The 20,484-nt window shown below is 44.8% G+C and overlaps 1 protein-coding gene across 6 annotated transcripts in view; it reads left to right on the top strand.

The window, feature by feature from the left end:
• Positions 1-20,484, top strand: part of KDM6B (lysine demethylase 6B) — a 145,707-nt gene that overhangs the window by 47,503 nt on the left and 77,720 nt on the right. For 2 of the 6 annotated variants that reach the window (XM_075859256.1, XM_075859254.1), the window contains exon 1: positions 14,255-14,488. The exons of the other annotated variants lie outside the window; for them this stretch is intronic. The gene's annotated coding sequence lies outside the window, so the exon portion shown is untranslated. Of the gene's footprint in view, positions 1-14,254; positions 14,489-20,484 lie in introns of those variants that run through there. 6 annotated transcript variants of the gene reach the window in all.

Raw genomic sequence — 20,484 nt, 5'->3', positions numbered from 1 at the left:
GAGGAGGAGTAGACTTATAGCTCTCTTCTATATGTATCACCCTGTAGGAGGAGGAGTAGACTCATACCTCTCTTCTGTATCACCCTGCAGGAGGAGGAGTAGACTCATAGCTCTCTTCTATATGTATCACCCTGCAGGAGGAGTAGACTCATAGCTCTCTTCTATATGTATCACCCTGCAGGAGGAGGAGTAGACTCATAGCTCTCTTCTATATATATCACCCTGCAGGAGGAGGAGTAGACTCATAGCTCTCTTCTATATGTATCACCCTGCATGAGGAGGAGTAGACTCATAGCTCTCTTCTATATGTATCACCCTGCAGGAGGAGGAGTAGACTCATAGCTCTCTTCTATATGTATCACCCTGCAGGAGGAGGAGTAGACTCATAGCTCTCTTCTATATAGATCACCCTGCAGGAGGAGGAGTAGACTCATAGCTCTCTTCTATGTATATCACCCTGCAGGAGGAGGAGTAGTCTCATAGCTCTCTTCTATATGTATCACCCTGCAGGAGGAGGAGTAGTCTCATAGCTCTCTTCTATATATATCACCCTGTAGGAGGAGGAGTAGACTCATAGCTCTCTTCTATATGTATCACCCTGCAGGAGGAGGAGTAGACTCATAGCTCTCTTCTATATATATATCACCCTGCAGGAGGAGGAGTAGACTCATAGCTCTCTTCTATATATATCACCCTGCAGGAGGAGGAGTAGACTCATAGCTCTCTTCTATATATGTATCACCCTGCAGGAGGAGGAGTAGTCTCATAGCTCTCTTCTATATATATCACCCTGCAGGAGGAGGAGTAGACTCATAGCTCTCTTCTATATGTATCACCCTGCAGGAGGAGGAGTAGACTCATACCTCTCTTCTGTATCACCCTGCAGGAGGAGGAGTAGACTCATAGCTCTCTTCTATATGTATCACCCTGCAGGAGGAGGAGTAGACTCATAGCTCTCTTCTATATATATCACCCTGCAGGAGGAGGAGTAGTCTCATAGCTCTCTTCTATATATATCACCCTGCAGAAGGAGGAGTAGACTCATAGCTCTCTTCTATATATATCACCCTGCAGGAGGAGGAGTAGTCTCATAGCTCTCTTCTATATATATCACCCTGCAGGAGGAGGAGTAGTCTCATAGCTCTCTTCTATATGTATCACCCTGCAGGAGGAGGAGTAGTCTCATAGCTCTCTTCTATATGTATCACCCTGCAGGAGGAGGAGTAGACTCATAGCTCTCTTCTATATGTATCACCCTGCAGGAGGAGGAGTAGTCTCATAGCTCTCTTCTATATGTATCACCCTGCAGGAGGAGGAGTAGTCTCATAGCTCTCTTCTATATGTATCACGCTGCAGGAGGAGTAGTAGACTCATAGCTCTCTTCTATATATATCATCCTGCAGGAGGAGGAGTAGACTCATAGCTCTCTTCTATATGTATCACCCTGCAGGAGGAGGAGTAGACTCATAGCTCTCTTCTATATGTATCACCCTGCAGGAGGAGGAGTAGACTCATAGCTCTCTTCTATATATATCACCCTGCAGGAGGAGTAGTAGTCTCATAGCTCTTTTCTATATATATCACCCTGCAGGAGGAGGAGTAGACTCATAGCTCTCTTCTATATGTATCACCCTGCAGGAGGAGGAGTAGTCTCATAGCTCTCTTCTATATATATCACCCTGCAGGAGGAGGTGTAGTCTCATAGCTCTCTTCTATATGTATCACCCTGCAGGAGAAGGAGTAGACTCATAGCTCTCTTCTATATATATCACCCTGCAGGAGGAGGAGTAGTCTCATAGCTCTCTTCTATATATATCACCCTGCAGGAGGAGGAGTAGACTCATAGCTCTCTTCTATATATATCACCCTGCAGGAGGAGGAGTAGACTCATAGCTCTCTTCTATATATATCACCCTGCAGGAGGAGTAGTAGACTCATAGCTCTCTTCTATATGTATCACCCTGCAGGAGGAGGAGTAGACTCATAGCTCTCTTCTATATGTATCACCCTGCAGTAGGAGGAGTAGACTCATAGCTCTCTTCTATATGTATCACCCTGCAGTAGGAGGAGTAGACTCATAGCTCTCTTCTATATATATCACCCTGCAGGAGGAGGAGTAGACTCATAGCTCTCTTCTATATGTATCACCCTGCAGGAGGAGGAGTAGTCTCATAGCTCTCTTCTATATATATCACCCTGCAGGAGGAGGAGTAGACTCATAGCTCTCTTCTATATATATCACCCTGCAGGAGGAGGAGTAGACTCATAGCTCTCTTCTATATATATCACCCTGCAGGAGGAGGAGTCGTCTCATAGCTCTCTTCTATATGTATCACCCTGCAGGAGGAGTAGTAGACTCATAGCTCTCTTCTATATATATCACCCTGCAGGAGGAGGAGTAGACTCATAGCTCTCTTCTATATATATCACCCTGCAGGAGGAGGAGTAGACTCATAGCTCTCTTCTATATATATCACCCTGCAGGAGGAGGAGTAGTCTCATAGCTCTCTTCTATATATCACCCTGCAGGAGGAGGAGTAGGCTCATAGCTCTCTTCTATATATATATATCACCCTGCAGGAGGAGGAGTAGACTCATAGCTCTCTTCTATATGTATCACCCTGCAGGAGGAGGAGTCGTCTCATAGCTCTCTTCTATATATATAACCCTGCAGGAGGAGGAGTAGTCTCACAGCTCTCTTCTGTATATATCACCCTGCAGGAGAAGGAGTAGACTCATAGCTCTCTTCTATATGTATCACCCTGCTGGAGGAGGAGTAGACTCATAGCTCTCTTCTATATGTATCACCCTGCAGGAGGAGGAGTAGTCTCATAGCTCTCTCCTATATATATCACCCTGCAGGAGGAGGAGTCGTCTCATAGCTCTCTTCTATATATATAACCCTGCAGGAGGAGGAGTAGACTCATAGCTCTCTTCTATATATATCACCCTGCAGGAGGAGGAGTAGACTCATAGCTCTCTTCTATATATATCACCCTGCAGGAGGAGGAGTCGTCTCATAGCTCTCTTCTATATGTATCACCCTGCAGGAGGAGTAGTAGACTCATAGCTCTCTTCTATATATATCACCCTGCAGGAGGAGGAGTAGACTCATAGCTCTCTTCTATATATATCACCCTGCAGGAGGAGGAGTAGACTCATAGCTCTCTTCTATATATATCACCCTACAGGAGGAGGAGTAGTCTCATAGCTCTCTTCTATATATCACCCTGCAGGAGGAGGAGTAGACTCATAGCTCTCTTATATATGTATCACCCTGCAGGAGGAGGAGTCGTCTCATAGCTCTCTTCTATATATATAACCCTGCAGGAGGAGGAGTAGTCTCACAGCTCTCTTCTGTATATATCACCCTGGAGGAGAAGGAGTAGACTCATAGCTCTCTTATATATATATATCACCCTGCAGGAGGAGGAGTAGACTCATAGCTCTCTTCTATATGTATCACCCTGCTGGAGGAGGAGTAGACTCATAGCTCTCTTCTATATGTATCACCTTGCAGGAGGAGGGGTAGACTCATAGCTCTCTTCTATATATATCACCCTGCAGGAGGAGGAGTAGTCTCATAGCTCTCTTCTATATGTATCACCCTGCTGGAGGAGGAGTAGACTCATAGCTCTCTTCTATATGTATCACCCTGCAGGAGGAGGAGTAGTCTCATAGCTCTCTCCTATATATACCACCCTGCAGGAGGAGGAGTCGTCTCATAGCTCTCTTCTATATATATAACCCTGCAGGAGGAGGAGTAGACTCATAGCTCTCTTCTATATATGTATCACCCTGCAGGAGGAGGAGTCGTCTCATAGCTCTCTTCTATATGTATCACCCTGCAGGAGGAGTAGTAGACTCATAGCTCTCTTCTATATATATCACCCTGCAGGAGGAGGAGTAGACTCATAGCTCTCTTCTATATATATCACCCTGCAGGAGGAGGAGTAGACTCATAGCTCTCTTCTATATATATCACCCTGCAGGAGGAGGAGTAGTCTCATAGCTCTCTTCTATATATCACCCTGCAGGAGGAGGAGTAGGCTCATAGCTCTCTTCTATATATATATATCACCCTGCAGGAGGAGGAGTAGACTCATAGCTCTCTTCTATATGTATCACCCTGCAGGAGGAGGAGTCGTCTCATAGCTCTCTTCTATATATATAACCCTGCAGGAGGAGGAGTAGTCTCACAGCTCTCTTCTGTATATATCACCCTGCAGGAGAAGGAGTAGACTCATAGCTCTCTTCTATATGTATCACCCTGCTGGAGGAGGAGTAGACTCATAGCTCTCTTCTATATGTATCACCCTGCTGGAGGAGGAGTAGACTCATAGCTCTCTTCTATATGTATCACCCTGCAGGAGGAGGAGTAGTCTCATAGCTCTCTCCTATATATATCACCCTGCAGGAGGAGGAGTAGTCTCATAGCTCTCTTCTATATATATCACCCTGCAGGAGGAGGAGTAGACTCATAGCTCTCTTCTATATATATCACCCTGCAGGAGGAGGAGTCGTCTCATAGCTCTCTTCTATATATATAACCCTGCAGGAGGAGGAGTAGACTCATAGCTCTCTTCTATATATATCACCCTGCAGGAGGAGGAGTAGACTCATAGCTCTCTTCTATATATATCACCCTGCAGGAGGAGGAGTCGTCTCATAGCTCTCTTCTATATGTATCACCCTGCAGGAGGAGTAGTAGACTCATAGCTCTCTTCTATATATATCACCCTGCAGGAGGAGGAGTAGACTCATAGCTCTCTTCTATATATATATCACCCTGCAGGAGGAGGAGTAGTCTCATAGCTCTCTTCTATATGTATCACCCTACAGGAGGAGGAGTTGTCTCATAGCTCTCTTCTATATATCACCCTGCAGGAGGAGGAGTAGACTCATAGCTCTCTTATATATGTATCACCCTGCAGGAGGAGGAGTCGTCTCATAGCTCTCTTATATATATATATAACCCTGCAGGAGGAGGAGTAGTCTCACAGCTCTCTTCTGTATATATCACCCTGCAGGAGAAGGAGTAGACTCATAGCTCTCTTATATATATATATCACCCTGCAGGAGGAGGAGTAGACTCATAGCTCTCTTCTATATGTATCACCCTGCTGGAGGAGGAGTAGACTCATAGCTCTCTTCTATATGTATCACCCTGCAGGAGGAGGAGTAGTCTCATAGCTCTCTTCTATATGTATCACCCTGCTGGAGGAGGAGTAGACTCATAGCTCTCTTCTATATGTATCACCCTGCAGGAGGAGGAGTAGTCTCATAGCTCTCTCCTATATATATCACCCTGCAGGAGGAGGAGTCGTCTCATAGCTCTCTTCTATATATATAACCCTGCAGGAGGAGGAGTAGACTCATAGCTCTCTTCTATATATGTATCACCCTGCAGGAGGAGGAGTAGACTCATAGCTCTCTTCTATATATATCACCCTGCAGGAGGAGGAGTAGACTCATAGCTCTCTTCTATATATGTATCACCCTGCAGGAGGAGGAGTAGTCTCATAGCTCTCTTCTATATATGTATCACCCTGCAGGAGGAGGACTAGTCTCATAGCTCTCTTCTATATATATCACCCTGCAGGAGGAGTAGACTCATAGCTCTGTTCTATATGTATCACCATGCAGGAGGAGGAGTAGACTCATAGCTCTCTTCTATATGTATCACCCTGCAGGAGGAGGAGTAGAAACATAGCTCTCTTCTATATGTATCACCCTGCAGGAGGAGGAGTAGACTCATAGCTCTCTTCTTTATATATAACCCTGCAGGAGGAGGAGTAGACTCATAGCTATCTTCTATATGTATCACCCTGCAGGAGAAGGAGTAGACTCATAGCTCTCTTCTATATGTATCACCCTGCAGGAGGAGGAGGAGTCTCATAGCTCTCTTCTATATATATCACCCTGCAGGAGGAGTAGTCTCATAGCTCTCTTCTATATGTATCACCCTGCAGGAGAAGGAGTAGACTCATAGCTCTCTTCTATATGTATCACCCTGCAGGAGGAGGAGGAGTCTCATAGCTCTCTTCTATATGTATCACCCTGCAGGAGGAGGAGTAGACTCATAGCTCTCTTCTATATGTATCACCCTGCAGGAGGAGGAGTAGACTCATAGCTCTCTTCTATATATATCACCCTGCAGGAGGAGGAGTAGACTCATAGCTCTCTTCTATATATATGTATCACCCTGCAGGAGGAGGAGTAGACTCATAGCTCTCTTCTATATATATATATCAACCTGCAGGAGGAGGAGTAGACTCATAGCTCTCTTCTATATATATCACCCTGCAGGAGGAGGAGTAGTCTCATAGCTCTCTTCTATATGTATCACCCTGCAGGAGGAGTAGTCTCATAGCTCTCTTCTATATGTATCACCCTGCAGGAGGAGGAGTAGTCTCATAGCTCTCTTCTATATGTATATATCACCCTGCAGGAGGAGGAGTAGTCTCATAGCTCTCTTCTATATATATCACCCTGCAGGAGGAGGAGTAGTCTCATAGCTCTCTTCTATATATATCACCCTGCAGGAGGAGTAGTAGACTCATAGCTCTCTTCTATGTGTATCACCCTGCAGGAGGAGGAGTAGTCTCATAGCTCTCTTCTATATATATCACCCTGCAGGAGGAGGAGTAGACTCATAGCTCTCTTCTATGTGTATCACCCTGCAGGAGGAGGAGGAGTCTCATAGCTCTCTTCTATATATATCACCCTGCAGGAGGAGGAGTAGTCTCATAGCTCTCTTCTATATGTATCACCCTGCAGGAGGAGGAGTAGCCTCATAGCTCTCTTCTATATGTATCACCCTGCAGGAGGAGGAGTAGTCTCATAGCTCTCTTCTATATGTATATATCACCCTGTAGGAGGAGGAGTAGACTCATAGCTCTCTTCTATATATATATCACCCTGCAGGAGGAGGAGTAGTCTCATAGCTCTCTTCTATATGTATCACCCTGCAGGAGGAGGAGTAGTCTCATAGCTCTCTTCTATATATATCAGCCTGCAGGAGGAGGAGTAGTCTCATAGCTCTCTTCTATATATATCACCCTGCAGGAGGAGGAGTAGACTCATAGCTCTCTTCTATATGTATCACCCTGCAGGAGGAGGAGTAGACTCATAGCTCTCTTCTATATGTATCACCCTGCAGGAGGAGGAGTAGTCTCATATCTCTCTTCTATATGTATCACCCTGCAGGAGGAGGAGTAGTCTCATAGCTCTCTTCTATATGTATCACCCTGCAGGAGGAGGAGTAGTCTCATATCTCTCTTCTATATGTATCACCCTGCAGGAGGAGGAGTAGTCTCATAGCTCTCTTCTATATATATCACCCTGCAGGAGGAGGAGTAGACTCATAGCTCTCTTCTATATGTATCACCCTGCAGGAGGAGGAGTAGACTCATAGCTCTCTTCTATATGTATCACCCTGCAGGAGGAGGAGTAGTCTCATAGCTCTCTTCTATATATATCACCCTGCAGGAGGAGTAGTAGACTCATAGCTCTCTTCTATGTGTATCACCCTGTAGGAGGAGGAGTAGACTCATAGCTCTCTTCTATATATATATCACCCTGCAGGAGGAGGAGTAGTCTCATAGCTCTCTTCTATATGTATCACCCTGCAGGAGGAGGAGTAGTCTCATAGCTCTCTTCTATATATATCAGCCTGCAGGAGGAGGAGTAGTCTCATAGCTCTCTTCTATATATATCACCCTGCAGGAGGAGGAGTAGACTCATAGCTCTCTTCTATATGTATCACCCTGCAGGAGGAGGAGTAGACTCATAGCTCTCTTCTATATGTATCACCCTGCAGGAGGAGGAGTAGTCTCATATCTCTCTTCTATATGTATCACCCTGCAGGAGGAGGAGTAGTCTCATAGCTCTCTTCTATATGTATCACCCTGCAGGAGGAGGAGTAGTCTCATATCTCTCTTCTATATGTATCACACTGCAGGAGGAGGAGTAGTCTCATAGCTCTCTTCTATATATATCACCCTGCAGGAGGAGGAGTAGACTCATAGCTCTCTTCTATATGTATCACCCTGCAGGAGGAGGAGTAGACTCATAGCTCTCTTCTATATGTATCACCCTGCAGGAGGAGGAGTAGTCTCATAGCTCTCTTCTATATGTATCACCCTGCAGGAGGAGGAGTAGTCTCATAGCTCTCTTCTATATGTATCACCCTGCAGGAGGAGGAGTAGTCTCATATCTCTCTTCTATATGTATCACACTGCAGGAGGAGGAGTAGTCTCATAGCTCTCTTCTATATATATCACCCTGCAGGAGGAGGAGTAGACTCATAGCTCTCTTCTATATGTATCACCCTGCAGGAGGAGGAGTAGACTCATAGCTCTCTTCTATATGTATCACCCTGCAGGAGGAGGAGTAGTCTCATAGCTCTCTTCTATATATATATCACCCTGCAGGAGGAGGAGTAGACTCATAGCTCTCTTCTATATGTATCACCCTGCAGGAGGAGGAGGAGTCTCATAGCTCTCTTCTATATGTATCACCCTGCAGGAGGAGGAATAGTCTCATAGCTCTCTTCTATATATATATATCACCCTGCAGGAGGAGGAGTCTCATAGCTCTCTTCTATATATATCACCCTGCAGGAGGAGGAGTAGTCTCATAGCTCTCTTCTATATGTATCACCCTGCAGAAGGAGGAGTAGACTCATAGCTCTCTTCTATATATATCATCCTGCAGGAGGAGGAGTAGTCTCATAGCTCTCTACTATATATATCACCCTGCAGGAGGAGGAGTAGTCTCATAGCTCTCTTCTATATGTATCACCCTGCAGAAGGAGGAGTAGACTCATAGCTCTCTTCTATATATATCATCCTGCAGGAGGAGGAGTAGACTCATAGCTCTCTTCTATATATATCACCCTGCAGGAGGAGGAGTAGACTCATAGCTCTCTTCTATATGTATCACCCTGCAGGAGGAGGAGTAGACTCATAGCTCTCTTCTATATATATCACCCTGCAGGAGGAGGAGTAGACTCATAGCTCTCTTCTATATATATATCACCCTGCAGGAGGAGGAGTAGACTCATAGCTCTCTTCTATATGTATCACCCTGCAGGAGGAGGAGTAGTCTCATATCTCTCTTCTATATGTATCACCCTGCAGGAGGAGGAGTAGTCTCATAGCTCTCTTCTATATGTATCACCCTGCAGGAGGAGGAGTAGTCTCATATCTCCCTTCTATATGTATCACCCTGCAGGAGGAGGAGTAGTCTCATAGCTCTCTTCTATATATATCACCCTGCAGGAGGAGGAGTAGACTCATAGCTCTCTTCTATATGTATCACCCTGCAGGAGGAGGAGTAGACTCATAGCTCTCTTCTATATGTATCACCCTGCAGGAGGAGGAGTAGTCTCATAGCTCTCTTCTATATATATCACCCTGCAGGAGGAGTAGTAGACTCATAGCTCTCTTCTATGTGTATCACCCTGCAGGAGGAGGAGTAGTCTCATAGCTCTCTTCTATATATATCACCCTGCAGGAGGAGGAGTAGACTCATAGCTCTCTTCTATGTGTATCACCCTGCAGGAGGAGGAGGAGTCTCATAGCTCTCTTCTATATATATCACCCTGCAGGAGGAGGAGTAGTCTCATAGCTCTCTTCTATATGTATCACCCTGCAGGAGGAGGAGTAGCCTCATAGCTCTCTTCTATATGTATCACCCTGCAGGAGGAGGAGTAGTCTCATAGCTCTCTTCTATATGTATATATCACCCTGTAGGAGGAGGAGTAGACTCATAGCTCTCTTCTATATATATATATCACCCTGCAGGAGGAGGAGTAGTCTCATAGCTCTCTTCTATATGTATCACCCTGCGGGAGGAGGAGTAGTCTCATAGCTCTCTTCTATATATATCAGCCTGCAGGAGGAGGAGTAGTCTCATAGCTCTCTTCTATATATATCACCCTGCAGGAGGAGGAGTAGACTCATAGCTCTCTTCTATATGTATCACCCTGCAGGAGGAGGAGTAGACTCATAGCTCTCTTCTATATGTATCACCCTGCAGGAGGAGGAGTAGTCTCATATCTCTCTTCTATATGTATCACCCTGCAGGAGGAGGAGTAGTCTCATAGCTCTCTTCTATATGTATCACCCTGCAGGAGGAGGAGTAGTCTCATATCTCTCTTCTATATGTATCACACTGCAGGAGGAGGAGTAGTCTCATAGCTCTCTTCTATATATATCACCCTGCAGGAGGAGGAGTAGACTCATAGCTCTCTTCTATATGTATCACCCTGCAGGAGGAGGAGTAGACTCATAGCTCTCTTCTATATGTATCACCCTGCAGGAGGAGGAGTAGTCTCATAGCTCTCTTCTATATGTATCACCCTGCAGGAGGAGGAGTAGTCTCATAGCTCTCTTCTATATGTATCACCCTGCAGGAGGAGGAGTAGTCTCATATCTCTCTTCTATATGTATCACACTGCAGGAGGAGGAGTAGTCTCATAGCTCTCTTCTATATATATCACCCTGCAGGAGGAGGAGTAGACTCATAGCTCTCTTCTATATGTATCACCCTGCAGGAGGAGGAGTAGACTCATAGCTCTCTTCTATATGTATCACCCTGCAGGAGGAGGAGTAGTCTCATAGCTCTCTTCTATATATATATCACCCTGCAGGAGGAGGAGTAGACTCATAGCTCTCTTCTATATGTATCACCCTGCAGGAGGAGGAGGAGTCTCATAGCTCTCTTCTATATGTATCACCCTGCAGGAGGAGGAATAGTCTCATAGCTCTCTTCTATATATATATATATCACCCTGCAGGAGGAGGAGTCTCATAGCTCTCTTCTATATATATCACCCTGCAGGAGGAGGAGTAGTCTCATAGCTCTCTTCTATATGTATCACCCTGCAGGAGGAGGAGTAGACTCATAGCTCTCTTCTATATGTATCACCCTGCAGGAGGAGGAGTAGACTCATAGCTCTCTTCTATATATATCACCCTGCAGGAGGAGGAGTAGACTCATAGCTCTCTTCTATATATATATCACCCTGCAGGAGGAGGAGTAGACTCATAGCTCTCTTCTATATATATCACCCTGCAGGAGGAGGAGTAGACTCATAGCTCTCTTCTATATGTATCACCCTGCAGGAGGAGGAGTAGACTCATAGCTCTCTTCTATATGTATCACCCTGCAGGAGGAGGAGTAGTCTCATATCTCTCTTCTATATGTATCACCCTGCAGGAGGAGGAGTAGTCTCATAGCTCTCTTCTATATGTATCACCCTGCAGGAGGAGGAGTAGTCTCATATCTCTCTTCTATATGTATCACACTGCAGGAGGAGGAGTCGACTCATAGCTCTCTTCTATATGTATCACCCTGCAGGAGGAGGAGTAGACTCATAGCTCTCTTCTATATGTATCACCCTGCAGGAGGAGGAGTAGACTCATAGCTCTCTTCTATATATATATATCACCCTGCAGGAGGAGGAGTAGTCTCATATCTCTCTTCTATATGTATCACACTGCAGGAGGAGGAGTAGACTCATAGCTCTCTTCTATATATATCACCCTGCAGGAGGAGGAGTAGACTCATAGCTCTCCTATATATATATATATCACCCTGCAGGAGGAGGAGTAGACTCATAGCTCTCTTCTATATATATCACCCTGCAGGAGGAGGAGTAGACTCATAGCTCTCTTCTATATGTATCACCCTGCAGGAGGAGGAGTAGACTCATAGCTCTCTTCTATATATATCACCCTGCAGGAGGAGGAGTAGACTCATAGCTCTCTTCTATATATATCACCCTGCAGGAGGAGGAGTAGACTCATAGCTCTCTTCTATATATATATCACCCTGCAGGAGGAGGAGTAGTCTCATAGCTCTCTTCTATATGTATCACCCTGCAGGAGGAGGAGTAGACTCATAGCTCACTTCTATACATATATCACCCTGCAGGAGGAGGAGTAGTCTCATAGCTCTCTTCTATAAATATCACCCTGCAGGAGGAGGAGTAGTCTCATAGCTCTCTTCTATATATGTATCACCCTGCAGGAGGAGGAGTAGACTCATAGCTCTCTTCTATATATGTATCACCCTGCAGGAGGAGGAGTAGACTCATAGCTCTCTTCTATATGTATCACCCTGCAGGAGGAGGAGTAGACTCATAGCTCTCTTCTATATATATATATCACCCTGCAGGAGGAGGAGTAGTCTCATATCTCTCTTCTATATGTATCACACTGCAGGAGGAGGAGTAGACTCATAGCTCTCTTCTATATATATATCACCCTGCAGGAGGAGGAGTAGACTCATAGCTCTCTTCTATATGTATCACCCTGCAGGAGGAGGAGTAGACTCATAGCTCTCTTCTATATATATCACCCTGCAGGAGGAGGAGTAGACTCATAGCTCTCTTCTATATGTATCACCCTGCAGGAGGAGGAGTAGTCTCATAGCTCTCTTCTATATGTATCACCCTGCAGGAGGAGGAGTAGTCTCATAGCTCTCTTCTATATATATCACCCTGCAGGAGGAGGAGTAGTCTCATAGCTCTCTTCTATATGTATCACCCTGCAGGAGGAGGAGTAGTCTCATAGCTCTCTTCTATATATATCACCCTGCAGGAGGAGGAGTAGACTCATAGCTCTCTTCTATATATATCACCCTGCAGGAGGAGGAGTAGACACATAGCTCTCTTCTATATATATATCACCCTGCAGGAGGAGGAGTAGACTCCTAGCTCTCTTCTATATATATCACCCTGCAGGAGGAGGAGTAGACTCATAGCTCTCTTCTATATGTATCACCCTGCAGGAGGAGGAGTAGACACATAGCTCTCTTCTATATATATATCACCCTGCAGGAGGAGGAGTAGACTCCTAGCTCTCTTCTATATATATCACCCTGCAGGAGGAGGAGTAGACTCATAGCTCTCTTCTATATATATATATCACCCTGCAGGAGGAGGAGTAGTCTCATAGCTCTCTTCTATATATATCACCCTGCAGGAGGAGGAGTAGACACATAGCTCTCTTCTATATATATATCACCCTGCAGGAGGAGGAGTAGACTCCTAGCTCTCTTCTATATATATCACCCTGCAGGAGGAGTAGACTCATAGCTCTCTTCTATATATATCACCCTGCAGGAGGAGGAGTAGTCTCATAGCTCTCTTCTATATGTATCATCCTGCAGGAGGAGGAGTAGACTCATAGCTCTCTTCTATATGTATCACCCTGCAGGAGGAGGAGTAGACACATAGCTCTCTTCTATATGTATCACCCTGCAGGAGGAGGAGTAGTCTCATAGCTCTCTTCTATATGTATCACCCTGCAGGAGGAGGAGTAGTCTCATAGCTCTCTTCTATATGTATCACCCTGCAGGAGGAGGAGTAGACTCATAGCTCTCTTCTATATGTATCACCCTGCAGGAGGAGGAGTAGTCTCATAGCTCTCTTCTATATATATCACCCTGCAGGAGGAGGAGTAGTCTCATAGCTCTCTTCTATATGTATCCCCCTGCAGGAGGAGGAGTAGTCTCATAGCTCTCTTCTATATATATCACCCTGCAGGAGGAGGAGGAGTCTCATAGCTCTCTTCTATATATATCACCCTGCAGGAGGAGGAGTAGACTCATAGCTCTCTTCTATATATATCACCCTGCAGGAGGAGGAGTAGACTCATAGCTCTCTTCTATATGTATCACCCTGCAGGAGGAGGAGTAGACTCATAGCTCTCTTCTATATATATCATCCTGCAGGAGGAGGAGTAGACTCATAGCTCTCTTATGTATGTATCACCCTGCAGGAGGAGGAGTAGTCTCATAGCTCTCTTCTATATGTATCACCCTGCAGGAGGAGGAGTAGACTCATAGCTCTCTTATGTATGTATCACCCTGCAGGAGGAGGAGTAGTCTCATAGCTCTCTTCTATATGTATCACCCTGCAGGAGGAGTGTCAGAGTCACACAGTTCCTTGTAGAAATATCACCCTGGAAGGGGTGCAGTCATGGCTTCTTCCTTCAATATGTCGCCCTGCAGTTATAGAGGTCGTCTCCCTCTTTTCTATCTGTCACCCTTCAGGGGGAGGGTCTGAGGTGGCACGAGAGGGCAGGGAGTGTAGGGCACAGGATGTCAGTGAGGACAGGCTGGAGAGGAGGGGGCTGTGATGGGAGAGGAGGAGGGATGGGGCGGTGAGAGCGAGGCTGGTGTTCCGGAGGGGGGGGGGGAGGAGAGACATAGACTGGGGGGAGGGGAGCTTTCTTTGTTTGAATACAGACTGGAAAAAAGAGAGAGAGAGAAAGGCAGAGTGTGAAAGAGAGGAGAGGAGGAGACAGACACCGGGGCACGGGCATTATACTGTCCATTATGTTATTATACTACACGATATATTATCAGTGACTGCGGCCGCTCCAGGACGTCGCTCTCCTCCGGACTTTGGGAATTATTATTCTGTGGATGGAAGAATAAATGAGGGGTCGTCACTAGAAGAGATCACATGCAGGTAAAAGCAGGCTGGGGGGATGTGTGGCTGGAGACCGGCGCCGGCTGCAACTTTAAAGGGACTGAGGGGATTTAAATGCCGGGGTTTAAAGGGACCGGGAGCGCTGCAGAGCTCTAAGCATGTCGCTGCTCTCCTTCCTCAATAGGGTTAATGTTGTTGGGGGAGGGCCGGTGTGCAGGGGGTTAATCTGTGTGTAATGCTGGATTTGTGTGACTGCGCAGGACTGAAGAGGTTAATGTCTCGTACTACAGCCCGGCGTGTCCTGTAATAACTGCAGATGGGGGATATACAATGCACTATATATGTAGACAGTGTGACGTGCAGTGTAGAGGGGGGACATGCAGTGTAGAGGGGGGACATGCAGTGTAGAGGGGAGACATGTAGTGACGGTGCAGTGTAGAAGGGTGTCATGCAGTGTAGAGGGGCATGTAGTAACTGGGTGCAGTGTAGAAGGGGGTCATGCAGTGTAGAAGGGGGTCATGCAGTGTAGAGGGGCATGCAGTGGCTGGGTGCAGTGTAGAAGGGGGCATGCAGTGGCTGGGTGCAGTGTAGAAGGGGGCATGCAGTGGCTGGGTGCAGTGTAGAGGGCATGTAGTGGCTAAGTGCAGTGTGGAAGGGGAAATGCAGTGGCTGGGTGCCGTGTAGAAGGGGGACATGCAGTGGCTGGGTGCAGTGTAGAAGGGGCATGCAGTGGATGGGTGCAGTGTAGAAGGGGGGACATGCAGTGGCTGGGTGCCGTGTAGAAGGGGGAAATGCAGTGGCTGGGTGCAGTGTAGAAGGGGGCATGCAGTGGCTGGGTGCAGTGTAGACGGGGGACATGCAGTGGCTGGGTGCAGTGTAGAAGGGGGCATGCAGTGGCTGGGTGCAGTGTAGAAGGGGGACATGCAGTGACTGGGTGCAGTGTAGAGGGCATGCAGTGGCTGGGTGCAGTGTGGAAGGGGAAATGCAGTGGATGGGTGCAGTGTAGAAGGGGGACATGCAGTGGCTGGGTGCAGTGTAGAAGGGGGCATGCAGTGGCTGGGTGCAGTGTAGAAGGGGAACATGCAGTGGCTGGGTGCAGTGTAGAAGGGGGCATGCAGTGGCTGGGTGCAGTGCAGAAGGGGGCATGCAGTGTAGAAGGGGCATGCAGTGGCTGGGTGCAGTGTAGAAGGGGGACATGCAGTGACTGGGTGCAGTGTAGAAGGGGCATGCAGTGGCTGGTTGCAGTGTAGAAGGGGGGCATGCAGTGCAGAAGTGGGGCATGCAGTGACTGGGTGCAGAGTACAGAGCTGCATGTTTTGACCAGCTGAAGGGACAGGGTGACATTCAATGGATTCAGTACATAGATAGTTTATACAGTGACTGGGTGCAATATAAAAGGTGACATGCAGTGAGCAGGGCATGATTACATACATTGACTAGGGTCCGTATACATAGACCGGGTGACATGGCTCCAATGTACAGATGGAGTGGGATTCAGTGATTTGGGTGCAATGTATAGTGGGGAAGGGGGCAGTGAGCATGAGAGGAGTGCGTGTTTCATGCAGCATACAGTGTTGGGGAACATACAGATGGGAGGTAGACCGTGACCTGGGGCAGGGTGATATGTATGGGCTTGGTGCAGTCTGCAGGGACTGGATGACCTGTATTGTAAGGAGGGGGCAGTGTACAGGATCGGGGTAGGGAGTGACACGGTGCAGTGTACAGGTATGCGGGTAATGCAGGAGAAGGGGCTCACAGTGACCTGGTGCAGAACGTGAACACTAGGCAAAGACAAAATTGCATGCAGTGACTAGTAACCGGTATCAGGGTGACTTTTAGTGACTGGATACAGTGTTCAGCAACGGTTAGGGGATGAGGGTGACGTGCAGTGTCAGGGTGACATGTATAGGCAATGATCAGAGTGTAGGGTCAGAATTTCATGCAGTGACATGGAGCAAGGTGAGGGGGGGGGGCATGCAGTGACCGGGTTCTGTGTACATTGGCTGAGTTACATGCAGTGACCGGGTGCTGTGTACATTGGCTGAGTTACATGCAGTGACCGGGTGCTAGGTGAGGAGGGGGGGATGCAGTGACCAGTTACTCTGTACAAGGCTATGTGCTGGGGATACAGTGACACACTGAGGAGGGTACATTGGAGTGGTTGACGTGCAGCGGTCAGGAACCGTACGGTTTATACAGTGAAGCATGGGTTGTAATGCAGTGATTGCAGTGCAATAAACAGGGCAGTCAAGGACATATGCTGTAATTGTAGGCAGACAGTGAGATGTGCAGTGGTTGACGTGTAGGAGTATTGTCAGGCTTATTCATTACATGAGGTTAGAAGTAACCGGTAGTGCGGCACCTTGTATAGTGTCACTGTCCTACAGGTCCCTCTATAGTGTCACTGTCCTACAGGTCCCTCTATAGTGTCACTGTCCTACAGGTCCCTCTATAGTGTCACTGTCCTACAGGTCCCTCTATAGTGTCACTGTCCTACAGGTCCCTCTATAGTGTCACTGTCCTACAGGTCCCTCTATAGTGTCACTGTCCTACAGGTCCCTCTATAGTGTCACTGTCCTACAAGTCCCTCTATAGTGTCACTGTCCTACAGGTCCCTCTATAGTGTCACTGTCCTATAGGTCCCTCTATAGTGTCACTGTCCTATAGGTCCCTCTATAGTGTCACTGTCCTATAGGTCCCTCTATAGTGTCACTGTCCTATAGGTCCCTCACATTACACTCCTGCCGCTGCTCACCTTCCGTGACTTTTGTACTGTGCAATTTGTTTCTCATGTCTCTTAAGGAGCAAGGTGCCAATTTTTCTCCATCTTGTTCCTGTTCTGGATAATTTCCGCCGTGTTGTAGTTTTATATGTTGTGTATATTTCTGTGCAGTGCGAGTGGTATACAGAGTGTGTGCTGAGGGAAAGTGACCGTATTTACCACCCCAGTACTGGTAACCAGTGTGACCAGATCCAAGCTTGGTCTGTGGAGGGTTAATAAATCTTTTACATTACTATACTATGAAGGTTGTATATGCAGTGTGATATAGTTGTACTATGAAGGTTGTATATGCAGTGTGATATAGTTGTACTATGAAGGTTGTATATGCAGTGTGATATAGTTGTACTATGAAGGTTGTATATGCAGTGTGATATAGTTAGTATTGTCTTGTACTATGAAGGTTGTATATGCAGTGTGATATAGTTGTACTATGAAGGTTGTATATGCAGTGTGATATAGTTGTACTATGAAGGTTGTATATACAGTGTGATATAGTTATACTATGAAGGTTGTATATGCAGTGTGATATAGTTGTACTATGAAGGTTGTATATGCAGTGTGATATAGTTGTACTATGAAGGTTGTATATGCAGTGTGATATAGTTGTACTATGAAGGTTGTATATGCAGTGTGATATAGTTAGTATTGTGTTGTACTATGAAGGTTGTATATGCAGTGTGATATAGTTGTACTCTGAAGGTTGTATATGCAGTGTGATATAGTTGTACTATGAAGGTTGTATATGCAGTGTGATATAGTTGTACTATGAAGGTTGTATATACAGTGTGATATAGTTAGTATTGTGGTGTACTATGAAGGTTGTATATGCAGTGTGATATAGTTGTACTATGAAGGTTGTATATGCAGTGTGATATAGTTGTACTATGAAGGTTGTATATGCAGTGTGATATAGTTGTACTATGAAGGTTGTACATGCAGTGTGATATAGTTGTACTATGAAGGTTGTATATGCAGTGTGATATAGTTAGTATTGTCTTGTACTATGAAGGTTGTATATGCAGTGTGATATAGTTGTACTATGAAGGTTGTATATGCAGTGTGATATAGTTGTACTATGAAGGTTGTACATGCAGTGTGATATAGTTGTACTATGAAGGTTGTATATGCAGTGTGATATAGTTATACTATGAAGGTTGTACATGCAGTGTGATATAGTTGTACTATGAAGGTTGTATATGCAGTGTGATATAGTTGTACTATGAAGGTTGTATATGCAGTGTGATATAGTTATACTATGAAGGTTGTATATGCAGTGTGATATAGTTGTACTATGAAGGTTGTATATGCAGTGTGATATAGTTAGTATTGTCTTGTACTATGAAGGTTGTATATGCAGTGTGATATAGTTAGTATTGTGTTGTACTATGAAGGTTGTATATGCAGTGTGATCTAGTTGTACTATGAAGGTTGTATATGCAGTGTGATATAGTTGTACTATGAAGGTTGTATATGCAGTGTGATATAGTTAGTATTGTCTTGTACTATGAAGGTTGTATATGCAGTGTGATCTAGTTGTACTATGAAGGTTGTATATGCAGTGTGATCTAGTTGTACTATGAAGGTTGTATATGCAGTGTGATCTAGTTGTACTATGAAGGTTGTATATGCAGTGTGATATAGTTGTACTATGAAGGTTGTATATGCAGTGTGATATAGTTATACTATGAAGGTTGTATATGCAGTGTGATCTAGTTGTACTATGAAGGTTGTATATGCAGTGTGATCTAGTTGTACTATGAAGGTTGTATATGCAGTGTGATATAGTTGTACTATGAATGTGGTATATGCAGTGTGATATAGTTAGTATTGTGTTGTACTATGAAGGTTGTATATGCAGTGTGATCTAGTTGTACTATGAAGGTTGTATATGCAGTGTGATATAGTTGTACTATGAAGGTTGTATATGCAGTGTGATATAGTTGTACTATGAAGGTTGTATATACAGTGTGATATAGTTGTACTATGAAGGTTGTATATGCAGTGTGATATAGTTGTACTATGAAGGTTGTATATGCAGTGTGATATAGTTGTACTATGAAGGTTGTATATGCAGTGTGATATAGTTGTACTATGAAGGTTGTATATGCAGTGTGATATAGTTGTACTATGAAGGTTGTATATGCAGTGTGATATAGTTGTACTATGAAGGTTGTATATGCAGTGTGATATAGTTGTACTATGAAGGTTGTATATGCAGTGTGATCTAGTTGTACTATGAAGGTTGTATATGCAGTGTGATATAGTTGTACTATGAAGGTTGTATATGCAGTGTGATATAGTTGTACTATGAAGGTTGTATATACAGTGTGATATAGTTGTACTATGAAGGTTGTATATGCAGTGTGATATAGTTATACTATGAAGGTTGTATATGCAGTGTGATATAGTTGTACTATGAAGGTTGTATATGCAGTGTGATATAGTTGTACTATGAAGGTTGTATATGCAGTGTGATATAGTTGTACTATGAAGGTTGTATATGCAGTGTGATATAGTTGTACTATGAAGGTTGTATATGCAGTGTGATATAGTTAGTATTGTCTTGTACTATGAAGGTTGTATATGCAGTGTGATATAGTTATACTATGAAGGTTGTATATGCAGTGTGATATAGTTGTACTATGAAGGTTGTATATGCAGTGTGATATAGTTGTACTATGAAGGTTGTATATGCAGTGTGATATAGTTGTACTATGAAGGTTGTATATGCAGTGTGATATAGTTAGTATTGTGTTGTACTATGAAGGTTGTATATGCAGTGTGATATAGTTATACTATGAAGGTTGTATATGCAGTGTGATATAGTTGTACTATGAAGGTTGTATATACAGTGTGATATAGTTGTACTATGAAGGTTGTATATACAGTGTGATATAGTTGTACTATGAAGGTTGTATATGCAGTGTGATATAGTTGTACTATGAAGGTTGTATATGCAGTGTGATATAGTTGTACTATGAAGGTTGTATATGCAGTGTGATATAGTTGTACTATGAAGGTTGTATATGCAGTGTGATATAGTTAGTATTGTCTTTTACTATGATGGTTGTATATGCAGTGTGATATAGTTGTACTATGAAGGTTATATATGCAGTGTGATATAGTTGTACTATGAAGGTTATATATGCAGTGTGATAAAGTTGTACTATGAAGGTTGTATATGCAGTGTGATATAGTTGTACTATGAAGGTTGTATATGCAGTGTGATATAGTTGTACTATGAAGGTTGTAT

The sequence above is a fragment of the Rhinoderma darwinii genome, chromosome 3 (assembly GCF_050947455.1).
Source record: "Rhinoderma darwinii isolate aRhiDar2 chromosome 3, aRhiDar2.hap1, whole genome shotgun sequence".
NCBI lineage: Eukaryota > Metazoa > Chordata > Amphibia > Anura > Rhinodermatidae > Rhinoderma > Rhinoderma darwinii.
Note: the sequence above shows the minus strand (reverse complement) of the source record. Positions and strands in the feature narration are given on the sequence as shown.